We start from the raw sequence: 17664 nt of genomic DNA on the forward strand, positions 1-17664 counted from the left end.
ACAGAAATACAGAAGAGACTTTTGAACTCTGTGGGAGAATGTGAGGGTGGGATATTTCAAAAGAACAGCATGTATACTATCTATGGTGAAATAGATCACCAGCCCAGGTGGGATGCACGAGACAAGTGCTCGGGCCTGGTGCACTGGGAGGACCCAGAGGAATCGGGTGGAGAGGGAGGTGGGAGGGGGGATCGGGATGGGGAATACATGTAAATCCATGGCTGATTCATATCAATGTATGACAAAACCCACTGAAATGCTGTGAAGTAATTAGCCTCCAACTAATAAAATGAATAAATAAATAAATAAAAATAAAAAGCAAAAAAAAAAAAAAAAAATTCCTAACTATCCTATTTAAGTCTCCATTCTTCTACGTCCAGTGCCTTCCAGAAAACAGGTATTAATAGAAAAGTTGTAACAAATATATTCACAAGTTATAGAGACAGTTCCATTCCCAAAGATTATTATAAACTTGAATGTCCACATTCTCGTCCCTCATTTTAGACATAATAAATTAAAGTGTATAGGAAGATTTCAACATGTGTTTTCTTTTCCTTCACACCTTAATCCACAGGCTGTCATCCAAGGACTCCTGGATTGACTTCAGTGTACCCAATAATTTCATTTTAGTCAAAACAAAACGAAGTTTATGGTATGTTTATGTTTCCCAATACAAGCATCAGCATTTTGAAATTTTTCCCCTCATCCGTGTAAAGTTGCATATCAAAAACTCAACAGGGACTTCCCGGGTGGCACAGTGGTAAAGAAAAATCCGTTTGCCAAGCAGGAGACACAAGAGACACAGTTTCGATCCCTGGGTCGGGGAAGATCCTGTGGAGTAGGAAATGGCAACCCACTCCAGTATTCTTGCCTAAAAAATTCCACAGACAGAGGAGCCTGGCAGGCTACAGTCCATGGGGTTGCAAAGAGTCTGACACGACTGAGTGCACACACAAAATGCAACAAAACATCCATATATCTGCAGCAACAAACACTGAGGTGCAAATAAACCTGGCGACATTGACAAAACAGAGCCACAGGCTGTGTGAGATGCCTCTGCAAATTCCCTCCAGCTCCCCACTCAGTGCAAAGAACACAAGCGCAGTGTGAAACGGCAATTACCAGGTGGGGTAGGGGGTGCTCTTTGTATAGTAAAACATAGTTTGCATCAAAGCTGAAGGTAGGAAGTCAGGGCTGCCTGTATGTACAAATGAATGATGTCCATGCACAGGACAGCGAGCTTTCTTTGGGATCCTGGAAGAACAGAAGTATCCAAAGCCAGCACAGTCCTGTCTATTGCTAGGCGAGGTGCAGGGAGAAAGCGGAAGAAGGATGTCCTGGTGACACAATATCCCCTTCTTGCCAAACACAGGGCACCTATTTTTTCCCAAAGAAATAATATTACGTTTGTTGGTTAGGTTCCAAAGACAACTCACAAAAAGCTATTTACTGCAAATGTGGCCAAATTATAGTAATAATAATAAAAGCTAATACAATAAGTGCACTGTATGAATAATTTAAAACCAAATACCAGTCCATGAAATAAGTGCTATTAATATCCCCATTTTACAGATGATGAAAGTGAGACATGAAGATGTAAGCAGTTGTCAAGGTTACATAATAATGGAATCCACATAGATTATCAGCTAATAGTATTGAAATAATTAATAACTGTATTGTACTAAAGAGTGTTTTAGGTAGAGAACCCTACCTAAAGGGTAAAATAGGCTTCAGTGATGTTGAATGGAACCCCAAGCATCATTCTGGTATTATTTTCTATCAAAAAATTACATCTTGAGTTTCAAATAACCATATTCAATGATGGCATTCCAAAAATGAGTAGCAAGCAGCATGCATTTGGTTAGAAAGGGCATTAAACAAATAACTGAAACTAGAGGATAAATATCAGTGTTATCTTTAATAGATAATCATAAATAAATGAACTACAATCAGTTGAGAAAAACCTACTCCAAGAAGAAATTACATACACATATTGTCTAAGGCAACTTTCTAAATTTGCTTTTCTCCTTATCTCAAAAATCAATTATCTAGATAAACACATGATCGCTAAAGACCAAAGTAAAACACCGGTCAGTTCTTAAAGATCTATTCAGTGTCATAACATTTCGTCTCTGGAGCTTGTGAACTTTTACCAACTTGAACCAATTTCACAAACCACTAGTTTAAAAGGAAGAATTATTTCTTCATTTAAATAGCGGAAGATAATTCCCTTCACCAAGAAGAGTCTTAGAAGTTATGATGACGTTCTCTCCAATCTCCATTTGGAGACTTTACAGTCCTCCTGGAGCTTTAAGAGTCCTTCTGCAGTCCTCCCAGCTTACTAGTTGCAGCCAAGCTGAAAAGAAAGAGTCAGAAACAATGCAAGTCAGACTGTCACTACCACATTCCAGCCTTGATGGAGACCTTCGAGTCTGTTTTGTAAGTCTGCCTACCTATGCTTACACTCTGTAAAACTGAGTCAACAGTGGGAAAGGAGAGCTAAGAACAAGTGATAGTTCTCATACCCAAGGGAAACCCTGCCTAGCTGAGCACCGCCTGTTTTTGCGACCCTCATAGACTCATTTTTGTTTACAATGGGCTTTGAAAGGCGAGCATATAATAAGCACCCAGAGATTAAAAACTACCTGCTAACCTATACAGATGCCATTTTCTTAGCAGCGAAATCATTTATCACTTCATTACACTATTGATTTGCACGGTTTGGTCATTGGCACTGATGGCCCATGCACTAGCAGAAACATCTTATTCACCCTCAGTCAGGATAGCCTACTTAAGGGAAGAAACTTTGACGTCTGGGCAAACTTACAAGTGGTATTGTTTGTCCAGTTCTGGTTCCCCTGACCTTATTCCACACACTCAAATTCTCTAAAAAAAAAAAAACTCAGTCCAGTTTAAAAATGACAGATTTCCCCGAGTGGTTAAGAATCTGTCATCCAATGCAGGAGTTATGGGTTAAATCCCTGGTTGGAGAACTAAGATTATACATGCTGTGGGGCAACTAAGTTCGCACATTAAAGCTAGAGAAGCCTATGCACCAAAACGAAGACCCCATACACCACTGCAATGTTGTGAAGTAATTAGCCTCCAACTAATAAAAATAAATGAGAAAAAAAAAGACCCCGTACAGCCAGAAAAAAAAAATTTTTAATGAGTGAAAGATCGAAACATTTTTCTAAAGAATATATACAAATGGCCAACAGGTACATTAGGAGATGCGCAAGATCACTGATTATTAGAGAAACAAAAGCACAATGAGGTACCACTTCACACCTGCCAGAATGGCTGTCATCAAGAAGTTTACAAACGACAAACACTGGCAAGGATAGAGAAAAAGGAGACATAGTACATTCATTGTTGGTGGGAATGTAAAACAATGCAGCCACTATGGAAGTTCCTCAAAAAACTAAAAACAGACCTACCGAATATGTGATCCAATAATCCCACTTCTGAGTATAATCTACAGAAAATGAAAACACTAATCTGAAAAGATTCACGCATACCAATGTTTACAGCATCATTATTTACAACAACCAAGAATACAGCCTAAGTGTCCATTAACAGATGAATGTAATAAAAAAAGATGTATGCACAATGGAATATTATTCAGCCATAAAAAGGATGGAATGAAATTCTGCCATTTGCAACAATGTGGATGGACCTGGAGGCTATAAATCTTAGTGAATAAGCCAGATAAAGATAAATACTAGACATTATCACTTATATGTGGCATCTAAAGAATCAAACAAACGAATGACTATAACAAAACAGAAACAGACTCACAGATACAGAGAACAAACTAGTGGTTACCAATGGGTAAAAGGAAGGAGAAGGGGTAAAATATGGGTAGGGGATGTATGTATAAAGTAAATAATCCATACGGATATATTGTACAGCCCAGGATATAAGAGCCAATATGTTATAGCAACTTTATATGGAATACAATCTATAAAAATAGTGAATCATTATGTTAACACTTAAAACTAACACAATATTGTAAATCAACTATACTTCAATAAAGAAAAGTATATTTTATGAATTAAAGTAATTCAAGTTATTAACTCTCTAAGTCTCAATTTCCTCCTCTGAAAAATGGGTTTAAGAATACCTACATTGTTCAGTTGTGGGAAACTTACAAGATAATATAGACAAAAGCACACTGGGAACTTCTCTAGTGGTCCAGTGGCTAAGACTCACTGCTTCCATTGCAGGGGCCCAGGTTTGATCCCTGGTCAGAGAACTAGATCCCACACGCCACAACTAATTTTGCATGCTATAACTAAAGATCCCGCATGCTGCAACAAAAATCCCAGGTGTCACAACTAAGACCCAGCACAGACTAAATAAGCAAGTATCATTTTTAAAAAATCAAACAGTACAAAGGATAAATAATTTGTTTTAAAAAAGCACACCACATGATAGGTGCTGGTCATGGATCTGTAGTCTACCCAGGCAGCTGGTTTTATTACACAGCAAGGCCCTTAGCTTTCCCCAGACAGGCACAAGTTCCTGAAGGTTACATTTGCTAACAACTGGCAGAGAGGGAATTCAAACCCAGCTGTGCCTGATCCCAATGCCCGCATGCCACACCTCCACCCCTGCATGGAACAGGAGGAATAAATAACCAGGCAGTTCTTCCAAAATCTCTCCACACTTTCGAGTCCCAGTTTGGGAGCCAGAAATAAGAAAGAGTTTCCCTCTTCTAAACCTTAAGTGACCCGCAGGGGCAGCAAGGAAAGAGGTCATCAACCTGCACCTCTTCACATGCCGGAGGTCACAACTGGTTGATAACGCTCAGACGACTCACTGGAAAAGTGCCTAAGGACTGGAAATAAGCCAACGGAGTATTTTTGAAAGGTGGTCACCCTGTGACATACAGACTGGCTTGTGCAATTTTTCAGGCTCGGAAAATGTTGAAAATGATCCCAAATGCCAATTTTTAACCATCAGAGTAAAGGAAAAATAAAAAATAGAAGTGACAGAGGGACGTAGGTAAGAAAAGAAAGAAAAAAAAATGTGTTGCCGGGTCTTTACCAATACATAGCTTTGGTAGGAACTAATTTTCTAAGATTAATGATTACCTAAAATAGAAACGACAGACTTGGTAGATGAGTAATAATAATTTTTCTTGTGTTACTAAACTACTGACTCTCTATAATGCTAAAGAATTACCAATAATGATAATTACACATACACTTAGTTCTCATCATATAGATGGATCAGTTGTGGCTCTTCATAACAAGGCACAAGCGCTAAAGTTACTTTAAGCTTCATTTTTCTTAGGAAGAAATCTAGTCTCAGAGCCATAAAGGGAAAAGGCTCAGGAATGCAGACATTAAGAGAGGAAGAGTGGAAATTCACACTCAGATCTGACTTGAAAACTAAGCCTCTCCCTTGTCAGCTATGAAAGTGCCCAGCATAGGGTCCATTTCCTGTGTCCTCCCACCCTTTGTCATTGTTACTGTTCAGTCGCCAAGTCGTGTCTGACTCTTTGCGACCCGGTGGACTGCAGCACACCAGGCATCCCTGTCCTTCACTATCTCCCACAGTTTGCCAGATTCAAATCCATTGAGTCAGGGATGCTATCTAACCATCTCACTCTCTGCCGCCCCGTTCTCCGTTTGCTTTCAGTCTTTCCCAGAATCAGTGTCTTTTCCAATGAATCAGCTCTTCGCATCAGGTGGAGAAGGTATTAGAGCTTCAGCTTCAGCATCAGTCCTTCCAATGAAAGCTCAGGGTTGATTTCCTTTAGGACTGACTGGTTTAATCTCCTTGCAGTCCAAGGGACTCTCAAGAGTCTGACGAGGGAAAGGTACAAAGTGGATGGAGACTCCTGGAAAAGCAGACCCGGAGCATCAGTGGAGGAGCATCACCTTTCCCTCAAGGACCCAGCAAATGATGCCGAATATAGTGAAGCTGAGAGCACATATTGATTCATTTAAATGGGTGCCATTATGACGCTAAGTTGTTTTGAAAGCACAACTATCTGCACCTTGGACAGGGCCAGAATACAAAGTTCTTAGTAAACCAAAAAAAAGCAGTAAGAAACAAATTAATGAATTCCCCCACCCCCATAACTCCCTGTCAAAAAAACAACAACAAGCCCATCTTGTTTCAGTCTACAATCAACAGGACTGAGAGGAGCACAGGAGAATAAACACAAGGATTTCTAAATTCCTGTGATACCACCATAATCGTCCAGGGTATTACTCTAGCGCTCAAAGAGTTCACACAGTTTATCTTCTCAATATGCTTAATAGCTAATAGGATATTAGCTGACATAGGTTAGAGATATAACAGAGTCGGACACAACTGAGAGACAACTGAATTGATAACAATTCAAACAAAAGGAAGTTCTAAGCACATGAAGGAATCACAGCAAAAGCAAAAATCACAATCCAAGCTCCTAGCACAGAAATTGTTTCGCTGATGAGACTGCCACTGTGTCAACCAGGAATCCTGATGCTTCCCAGCCAGCGCGCTGGGACCATGTTCCAGGTGGGCTGAGACGTCCTTCCTCATTCCAGGCAGAGTCAGGCACAGACAGGGCCCCAGGCCAGTTACCTCCATCCACAAGATGTCTAGACTACTCACCCAGAGTACCGTACAAATATTATTACTTACTAAGCATTCTATAACATGACAAAGGTCAAAAGCATTAGCAAATGAATGCATCGTTTCACCAACCTTTTGATCAGGAAATGTCAACAGCTTAGAAAGTCTAGAATGTCCCTAGAGAAACATTGAATAACCACTTCCCCCTTCATCCTGGTCCCTCCACCACGGGGCCACTATTTTTCTAACAGCTGTTGGCCAGCGTCATCCCAGGCTGAGAAGGACACGCTGTCTGAAGTACTGTATACAAGTGAACCAAGGTGGGAGGCCACGGAGAAGGCACTTCTACATCCCTGAGTGCAGGGTCAGCGGACGCCCAAGGGGGAGCCCCACGGGGTTCAGTTCTGCACACAGACCATTCACAAACTGTGCTGGGGCATATCTGGGAGCCACATTAACAAATGATTGAGACCTAAGTGAAGTCAGTCAGGCAGAAAAAGACACGTATTTTACGACAGTCACTTCTACATGGAATCTAAAAAAATAATACAAATGAATTTATTCACAGAACAGAAATAGAGCCACAGACACAGAAAACAAACTTATGATTAACAAAGGGGAACGGGTGAGAGGGAGAGAATAATTCAGTTCAGTTCAGTCGCTCAGTCGTGTCTGACTCTTTGCGACCCCATGAATCGCAGCACGCCAGGCCTCCCTGTCCATCACCAACTCCCGGAGTCTACTCAAACTCATGTCCATCGAGTCGGTGATGCTATCCAGCCATCTCATCCTCTGTCATCCCCTTCTCCTCCTGCCCCCAATCCCTCCCAGCATCAGGGTCTTTTCCAATGAGTCAACTCTTCACATCAGGTGGCCAAAGTATTGGAGTTTCAGCTTCAGCATCAATCCTTCCAGTGAACACCCAGGACTGATCTCCTTCAGGATGGACTGGTTGAATCTCCCTGCAGTCCAAGGGACTCTCAAGAGTAAATTAGTTATATGCAATTAACAGATACATACTAATACACATAAAGTAGATAAACAAGGATTTACTATAAAAGCACAAATATATTCAGTATCTTGTAGTAACCTGTAATGGGAAAGAATCTGAAAATACATATATTTGGTGTATAACTGAATCACTTTGTGGGAACACCTGCAACTAATACAATACAGTAAATCAACTACATTTCAATGTTTAAAAAAGAAAGCAGCCATGGAGGCGTTAGTGCTATGTGAAGCATCAGGACGACACCGCAGAGGAGCAGCAGCCTGAGTGGAGCAGAGAAGAGGCAGGTTTCCTTCTTACCTTTTCATCTGTCACTGTATCTAACAATACCCACTGTAAGGACAGCCTCAGAAATGACTGTTTTAAAGAACAATTGATGTGTGATGGAAACTCAGCTCTGCACTCAACGATGAGCCTGTGTGGTGGCAAACGTGGCCCCTGACTTCAAGCCCACCAGCCGGGCATCAGCGCTCGCCTGCATCCGCAAACCTCAAAGAACAGAAACCCTCTTACTCCTGCTTCACTGACTCCTTCTAACATGTCAAGAACTGCATTCACAGGCCAATCTTTTATGACGCAAAATTTCAGGATTACTGCTAGAGAATAAAAGAAGGTACAAATTACGTGCCAGTTAGCAACAATGCATGTAGAATGATCCCAAAGTCTGAGATATCATCACATCTCACACTCCAATTTCATTAGAAAACTTTCCCCAGCATTGGAGGAGTTTGGGCCTCATGGAAATCACTCTGCTTGGCTCTCTGGTATCTATTTCATCCCAGTTTCTATAATGTGACCTGGCCTACCCAAAATTGCACCTGGCACCCTATTCACAAGTGCACGCATACACGTACACACACACACAGGCAACATCATTACCAGTTTGGAATATAGGCCAACACTTCCTCATTCACCTAGTCTCAACCTCTGCCTCTCACTTTCACATTCCACAGGTCTCTGATCCCAATGTAACTCTGCCCTGGGGAGCCCAATTCTGGCCTTAGTGACTTCCTGGCTCTTCTCTCATTTCTGGTGAGACCCTTGGACCAGAGCAGGTCAGCACTGCTCTTCACCACCTGCTCTAAGCAAAGGCCACCCCGCCTTCCACCCAGCCTCAGAGCACTGGGCCTCTGACTTGCTGCTTTCCCAGCCAGACACAATGTTGCCTACATCCATTCCTTCTCCTGAGGATTAGACACAGTAGGAAGACTATATTAAAACTAACCCTGAACCTAACCAAGAAACCAAATCCAGGGCATAGAATACTAAGAAAGTACCAAAGTATTCCAAATCAAAGAAGAATAGAAACATGAATCTCAAAATTTCAGGTGGGAATTAGGCAATTTTGGAATGAGGCTTGAATTCATTATTTCAGATGGAAGACAGACTCTCTAAGGGCAGACACACTTGGACAAGCAAAGGTTGGAAGATTAACGCTGGCTTAAAACTCAACATTCAGAAAACTAAGATCATGGCATCTGGTCCCATCACTTTACTTTCCTTGGATGGCATCTAAGTTGTCTCTGTAAATGACCCATGAGACATCCTGGAGGTTGGCTGACTTCCTTAGTGACAGGGCACTGCAGTCATCACGTCCATGAAGCTGACTGTTAAGTCTTACAACCCCTGACTTGGGTAACTCCAAACAAGTCTCCTGCTGTCTGCATCTGTTTCCTCAGCTTCAAGAGACAAGGCTCACTTTCCACACAGCCTGAGGCCTGATGATGCTATGTGTGTTCTGAAAAGATCCACAAAACACTGAGCTCTTCACACACACAGTGTGGGATGGGGAGGGGGGTGGGAGGGGAGCCCAGGATGGGGAACATGTACACCCATGGCTGATTCATGTCAATGTATGGCAAAACCACTACAATATTGTAAAGCAATTAGCCTCCAATTAAAATAAATAAAAATTTTTTTAAAAAAATCGAGAGATAGTATCACCAATGTGTGTTTACTCCCAACCTATGCAGGTTTAGATTGCCAAATGTTCCACCCTCTTAGCAAGAGAGATTTGGAAAGGCCCGTCTGCCTGATGGGGGCAGGGGCCCAACTCTCCAGGTTCATGCCCACATTTATCACGAAGTTGGGTTACACAAACCTCCAAATGCAGTGACATTAATGCCAGTAAACTGTTAATAATTCAGACAGAAATATAAAAGAAATTTGAATAGAAACTGTCTTTCTATCTCCCTGATAAAAGTACCTAGGGAATGGTGTAAACAATCATTCACCATTTTGATGTTTTAATCTTGCAAATTGTTTGGTGTTTCAGAGGCAGTCTGTAAAAACTTTTGCATTTTAAATGAAACAGTAATGACAGATCTAAATTCACCCTGGTATAAAAACACAGGAGTATCACTATGCCTTTATCTTGTTAAAAAGCTAATAAATTATAAATCCTTTTTAAATCACCAGCCAAAGCCCAAAATCTGTAGGCACAAGCAAGGGAAAAGATGGAAGGTGATTATGAAAAGATAAACTGTTTTATGAAGGTGCTTTTGTGGTAAAGGGGGATGATGCAGTCACTCTGGCATACAAAGATATTATTTGAAAGCAATCTAAAAACCACACGGATCTGCAAATGAATAAACGTTCCCAAGATAAATTACAAAGAAAAACATTCTGAATGTGACTTTGCTTTGTCGTATATTTATTTGGAAGTCTCTCCAGACTTTTTAGACGACTCTTTGGAACTCTGATTATCCGACACTTTCTTTTTCACTTTTCGCCTTTGTTACTGCAACTGTACACACCTACAGTTCAGCTCACTTAACTTTTTATTGAAGACATACTCTGTAGCAGTCCAAGTCAAGGATCAGTGACATAAAAAATAAATATTTATTATGAAAACATCGTTTTACTGATTAACAAATAAATAAAATACAGTCCCTTCACAGAGGAGAGAGTCTAGTCAACTGAGACAGAAAGACTCATTACACACAATTCTGCATAGCTTCAAACACCAAGAAATACACTTGTTCAAGATTAACAGAGCTATTTCTTCGTCCTTTCTGTCTACAAAGATAGCATTCCCAGTAGCAGGAAGAAAGCCTTCTCTTCAGTTGGGTTATCTCCCTAAGCTTCTACTTGGGGTGAGGATGATGAGTGGAAGGAAAGAGGCAGAAAAAGAGAGAGATCACAAATAATATTCTTTTTATGAGAAATAAACCATAGGAAAATGTTTCCTGAAAAATTATAGTCATTTTAACATGGACAATACATTGACTACAAACTCAGCTCAAAAACACTTCAGCATTTCTTGCAATGGTCACTTTGAGTACACTGAGGTCATTCATTCTTTAGACAGTAACTACATAAATGTCATGATTTCTTCTGAAACCAAATAATGACTATTCACCAGTCAAAAAAAAGAAGATAACTCTGCCCTTGCTTACTAGCAATATCAAGTCTGCAAACTGGAGGAAAAAAGCTGAGAGATATTCATCTCAAGTCAAGTGTTTTTTGGTTATGACAAGAAAGTTACCCTAGAGCCAAGTGAGGGTTTTCTGAGTACCATCTGCAATCCTCAAGAGATGGTACAAATGACCTGAAAAACTGATCCAGACATACTAGAACCCAAATTAATGAGGTTAGCTTGCTCTCACAGGCGTAAACAGGAAGGTGACTTCAAATGGAAGAGTCCAGATGATAATAAATGAAAGCAAATATTAATACCACAACAGGAAGGAAAACTATAATTGATAAATCATTAAATGAGATTATAAGATTTTAGTACCAAAAAAAAAGGAACCAAGTGTGCTTCCACACACTACAATACAACCCTTTTAATGTAATGTGATAAACTGTGTAATGTCAGATTTTATTTCCAATAATCTTTTTTTTTAATTCTAGAGATGCAATTAGCCAATAGTAAGAAGATATCTGTAATAGTAACCTTGATATATCAAATTATTTTAATTTCCCCAAGGAAGGAAGCCTTCCAAAAACTTCTTAAACCCAAATGTAAATGAAAGAGGAAAAAACAGAATCCAAGCACTAATTTTTCTACATAAAGAGGAAAAGGCTTTCATGAGGTTCTTAAAAATTCAAAGATGTTTAGAAGACCGTGAAGTGATCCATAAAGGAGAATCTGAAGAAGCAAACTCTGCATCACTTTCCCACTTCCAGATCTTCCTTTACCACTGCAGAAAGACGAAAACTAAGTTTATTCACTGAATAGTCTGATCTCAACATCTGAAAATGCATTTCACAGTCTGTGGCCTTCGTTTAGTTTGTATGTGTGTATGAAATATTGGGAAATCATATTAAGATTTAAAATCGACAGTGATACATACCTATAAGCACAGTTTCCTTTAAGGTTTTGGGAGCATATCCTATAAATTTATCCTTACACATGGTTATAGATTCGTTTTAATTTCTATAATTCTGAATTAAGAAGCTTAGAAGTATTCGATTTGGAAGGCCCATGTGTCTAGACATATTAAATCAAAACTCTCCAAGTGCCTTCACACTAGCGTCAATAACATAAAGCATCAACTCCCATTTATTCAAGGGACGATTATAGCATTTGGAACATGGCCAACACCTCATTTCTTCTCACTGTCCTTTCAGCCTGCTGTATCTTATCTATCTTATTGGCAGCCATCACTCCAAAAGTAGTAATAAACTGGCAATTATTAAGTCCTTACTGTGAGACAGGCCCTACTGTCAATATATACAAGAGCATATGATTTCCCACAACTGCTCTATGAGATCAGTACCCTTGCAATGCTTATTTTCCAGAAGAGGGGCTCAAGGAAGCTAAATGACTTGTCCAAAGCAAAATGACCAAAGTCTGATGCCAGAGACTGAATACTTAAGGACTTCAAGATTTGCCTCCAAGAGATAACCATGATAGAGGAAACAAAATCCAAACTGATCAATAGACTGAGAAACCACCCTATCCCTTTCTGATATACATAATGAAAATGAATGTGCATTTCATGGGTGAAATGCTTCCAACTACTGATCATAATGAGATTCATGGATTATCCATAGATTTTAACTCACATATTCAATCCCAGGCCCTCAGTTAATTGCAGGGTACTGGTTTGACCTTTCTTATCTTCTTGGGTCTTTGTCAAATCTAATACATATTTATCAAACACTGTATTCGGCCTTAAATTATTTTTTTTAATTGCATAAAAATTTCCATCTTAGCCATTTTTAAGTGCACAGTTCAGTAGTGTTAAATACATTTACATTGTTGTGTAATAAATCTCCAGAACTTTCAGCCTTTGTCTTAGTCCCTTCAGGCTGCAGTAACACATTATCATGGAGGAGAAGCTTACAGACAACTGAAATGTACTATTTGCAGTTTTGGAGACCAGAAGTCTGAGGTCAGGCCACTAGCAGTCAGGTGTCACCCTCTTCCAGACTTCTCACTGTACATTCTCATGGCAGAAGGGGCTACTGAGCTCTGGGAATCTCTTACAAAAGCACAAATCCCATTCACACGGGCTCCATCCCTATGACCTAACCACCTCCCAAAGGCCACATCTACTAATACTATAACCTTTGAGAATTAAGATTACAACATATGAATTTAGACAGGAACACACACATTCAACCCACAGCAGGCCTAAACATGTTTGTGGTCCATTCTGTTGCACCATTTTATTCTTTATCAACGACCCATCTTTAAACTTCTGAGGTTGAACAAAATCTTCAATATAGAAGGCTTCTTTCTAGATAAGCATATATAAGACTCTGACATTATATAAGTTAACAATGCTTTTGGAACCACAGACCTTTTGAAAATCTGATGAAAGCTGTAGTCAATATATCAAAATAAAGTGGATATATGAGTATATAACTTAAATGGTGCTCTATTTTCATGAGGTTATTGAACCTCTGTTCCCTCAAAGGCCAACTATGAACTTAAGTAAAGATCCCTAATTTTCTGGCATTATTTTGCACTAGTATTTACCAATTCTCTTGTACTTGCATCGTTCCTTGAAATATCAAGATTCCCCTAAGGAGCTGTAATCAAGATCTTATTTGTAAAATTTCCCATAAACATGATTTCATTTATAAAAATTAACCTATAAACATTCAGGAAAATAACTCCATTGCTTATAAAAAGAACCCCATGGGCAAAGAATTCCCTATTGCCCATATGTACCACATATTCAGTGAGCAGTTTCCCACAAAAATGCTATCAAAGCACCTCACATCTGAAAGTAACCTAAACCACAAAAATATAATCAAAGTTGCCTTATTCTTATGGGCACACCTTCTTCAGCTCTGATAGGAAGAAAGCTCCATGACTGATTGTAGATAAGCTGGACTCGATCACTACCTTTCCAAATTTAATGTGCTCTAATTAAACAACCGTGTTCAGCGGTTTTAACTGCATCATTGCACTTTCTGATGTTTCTGATACCAAAAAAAGACTGGATTTTAGAGGTGAAACCTTACAGCTGATAGTGTCTCATTTCCCTTCCACCCAGATTTGGGGGGCAGTAGATAAACCTGAAAACTATAATGTTTTGTTATTTGTAGGGGATTAATAAGTAAACACTGTTAAGGGATACTAGTCCTTATTAAATATTAAATATTTTGTATTATGTCACCACTTTAGCAACATGAATGCTCTGGATGCACTCTTCCAAAAGCATATGCATATATAAATTCTATATATAATGTCTGGGGTGATCATGAGCCCCCACCTAAAGCCCAGCTGTGGCCTCCAGATCTCAAAATAAAGAACCTATCTCTGCATTCAGCAGACAAGTGTGAGCAGACACCTCTAAGAGTTCCAGGACTTCACCTCCTTGAAAACGACATGAAGAAGTGAACTCTGCACTGCCTTTAAAGGTGTGCATCCAATGCAAAGAAACTCAGCACTCATCAGAAACAGTCACCACCGCATTCTCTTCGTTATCTGGTCAGTTTCTCAAAACAGAAACGGTTTAGTTAACTCCTCTTAAAGGAAGGCTCTGGCTCTTTTCTGTTTGGAAGGCTGAGAAGCTGAGGGATGGAGAGCCTCCTGCCTCTGCCACAGGGACTTCGCACTGCATCTCTCCAGAGAGCTAATCAGTAGACACTCTGACGCTGGCAACATGAACAAGCCAGGAATTAGCCTGGCTAATGCAGGCGTTTCCATCTGGTAGACTGAGGTCGCCACCGGAAGCCACCTCACCAGCACTGCTCAGCCACCCACCTCCTCAAGGCTCTTGCCATCCTGCACCTTCACTTAAGACAGCTGTCTTAAATTCCCTTCGGATTTTTTAAAAGCAGTGTTCAATTACACATTTTATTCTACACTAAATTAGCCTCTTATCCTCTTTCTTGTTCTCTAGTTTCTTAAAAGTTTGTCCTCTCTATATATCACACAGCTCAATTGTCTATAAAATACTACTAAAACATACACTGATATACTCATTATTCCTCAGACTCCAAGGTTCAGTTTAAGTTACAAAAACAAAGTGTTTGAGAGATTCATTAATTTATTAAAACCATTTTTGGGGACTCCCCTGGAGGTCCAGTGGTTGAGACTCTGCACTTCCACTGCAGCGGGAACGGGTTCGAACCCTGGTTGAGGAACTAAGATCCCACATGCCACACATCAGAGCCAAAAATAAATAAAATTTTTAAAAGACACAATTTGATTCAATGCTAAAAAAGAGGTCTTCCAAATGTGACTTTTTTGCCACTTAGATTTACTGCCATCGTTCCACCAGGCTTCCCAAATTCTGAATTTACCAGGTGAGATTGAGACTATATTAATTTCAGAGACTAAACTTATTATTCCATTAAAAAAAAATGTATTCCAAAATGATGAGCAGGTAGAACTGAAATGAAAACAACAGGAACAGTGAGAAGAAAAAGTTTTCAAGTACTCAATATCCTTGCTTACTTCTCCCATGACCCTGTGATTGAAAATCAGGACAGCATTTTAAAAGCTGGTCACCTTGGAAAGCACAGAAACCTCTAAAAATAAAAATCAACATTTACGGACTCTGCCATAATGGTTTCCTGGTAAACAGAAAGACATGCTTGCTATTTTACCCCCACACAGAGATTGTGGTAATTAATTATTCAACATTTGGAAAGTGCTTTAGAGATAAGAAGCTAAGTGCTAAAAACCACCATCAATTTGCAGCAAACCGCACTTAAAGTGAACTCACCAGGTTTACTGTTGGAAACTGAACCATTAGTCTAAGTCCATGATTTTTTTCTTTTTCTTTTTTTCTCATTTCATTTAGAACATTAGACCAAATAGCTGACACTCACATGCAACCTTCCTTTCCCTTCAGACAACCTTTCAGTGTCACTGAGTAAAAAACTAGTCCTTAAAATATATAAATTCTAATAATGTGGTTTCACTGGAATTCACAGTGAGATGCTTATTAAGGATCCTTCCTTCTCTGCCTTTTATTTAAGTAACATAATGAACAGTTAATTTACTAAAAATTTCATGTGTAAAAGCTTTGAGAGTAATCAAAGTTTAGTTTAACATACTTCTACTGTATTAGTGATCATTTAGGCAAACATTTAATGTTCATGACTATACCACATATACAAATTTAGATGAACAATTAAGAATTGACTAACTTTGATTAATATTCTAGTGAAGGCAAGAAATCATTCTGTTTAAATAAAAAAATTAGGTTTTGTTAAGAATTTTTCCTTATTTACAGTATATTCTGGTTTTAATCTATTCATTTTAAAACTCAAAACAGGGGTCCAAAATTTAGGAATTATTTTTACCAAAGTACAACTAAAACCTACATAAAAGCCAACCTGCCATAATTCAAGACACATGTACCCCAATGTTCATTGCACACTATTTTTACAACAGTCAGGACATGGAAGCAATCTCAATGTCCACAGACAGATGAATGGATAAGGAATATGTGAAGCACATATGCAATGGAATATTACTCACCCATAAAAAGAGACAAAACTGGATCACTTATAGTGATGTGGATGGACTACAGTCTGTTACACAGAGCGAAGCAAGTCAGAAAGAGAAGAATAAATACCGCATACTAATGCATATACATGAAATCTAGAAAAATGAGACCGATGAACCTATTTGCAGGGCTGGAATAGAGACACGGAGGCAGAGAACAGACAGGTGGAACAGGGAGGGAGAAGGGGCGGGTGGGACAAATTGGGAGGGCAATATTGACATACATACACTCCCAGGTATAAAACAGATAGCCAGTGGGAAGCTGCCGCATAGCACAGGAAGCCTAGCTTAGTGTTCTGTGATGACCTTGAGGGGTGGATGGGAGGCGGGGAGGAAGGCTCAAGATGAACGGGATATATGTATACATATGGCTGATTCATTTTGTTGTAACACAACATTGCAAAGTAATTATATTACAATAATAAATTTTTAAAAAACCCCACCTGTGTTCATGCTAAAAAAAAAAAAAAAGGAAGAATCATGAAGCAGTTTTTTCCAAGTAGTTTTTATTGGATTATAGTTGCTTCACGGGCTTCCCTGGTGGCTCAGACGGTAAAGAATCTGCCTGCAATGCAGGAGACCCAGGTTCGATCCCTGGGATGGGAAGATCCCCTGGAGAAGGGACTGGCTATCCACTCCAGTACTCTTTCCTGGAGAATTCCATGGACAGCGGAGCCTGGCGGGCTACAATCCGTGGGGCTGCAAAGAGTCGGACACGACTGAGTGACTAACACACACATGATTGCTTTACAACGCTGTGTTAGCTTCTGCTGCACAGAAAGTGAATCAGATATACAGAGACACATATCCCTTCTTTTTTGAACTTCCTTCCCATTTAGGTCACCCCAGAACACTGAACAGAGTTCCCTTGCTATACAGTATGTTCTCATGAGTTAACTATTTTATACATAGTTTCAATAGTGTATATGTGTCGATCCGATGAGACAGTAGCAGGCCACACTCTGCAAAGGCATCATGTGGTAACTGTGGTCACTCTGGGATTAAATATACAACATACAAGATATACAATCATTCTTACCTCTGTCCATTTTGGCAACAATTTTGTGCAGAATATTAATTTTTTTTACTTCCTGTCTCTTACACAGTGAAAGATCATACACACAAATGTCATAATTTCATGTTTTAGAGAATTAAAAGC

The 17664-nt window shown here is 39.5% G+C and overlaps 1 protein-coding gene across 3 annotated transcripts in view; it reads right to left on the reverse strand.

Moving 5' to 3' along the window:
- The window catches only part of SLC4A4 (solute carrier family 4 member 4), a 355228-nt gene that overhangs the window by 320802 nt on the left and 16762 nt on the right, over positions 1-17664 (reverse strand). The gene's annotated exons all lie outside the window — the stretch shown is intronic.

The sequence above is a fragment of the Dama dama genome, chromosome 6, assembly GCF_033118175.1.
Source record: "Dama dama isolate Ldn47 chromosome 6, ASM3311817v1, whole genome shotgun sequence".
In the NCBI taxonomy this organism is placed as follows: domain Eukaryota; kingdom Metazoa; phylum Chordata; class Mammalia; order Artiodactyla; family Cervidae; genus Dama; species Dama dama.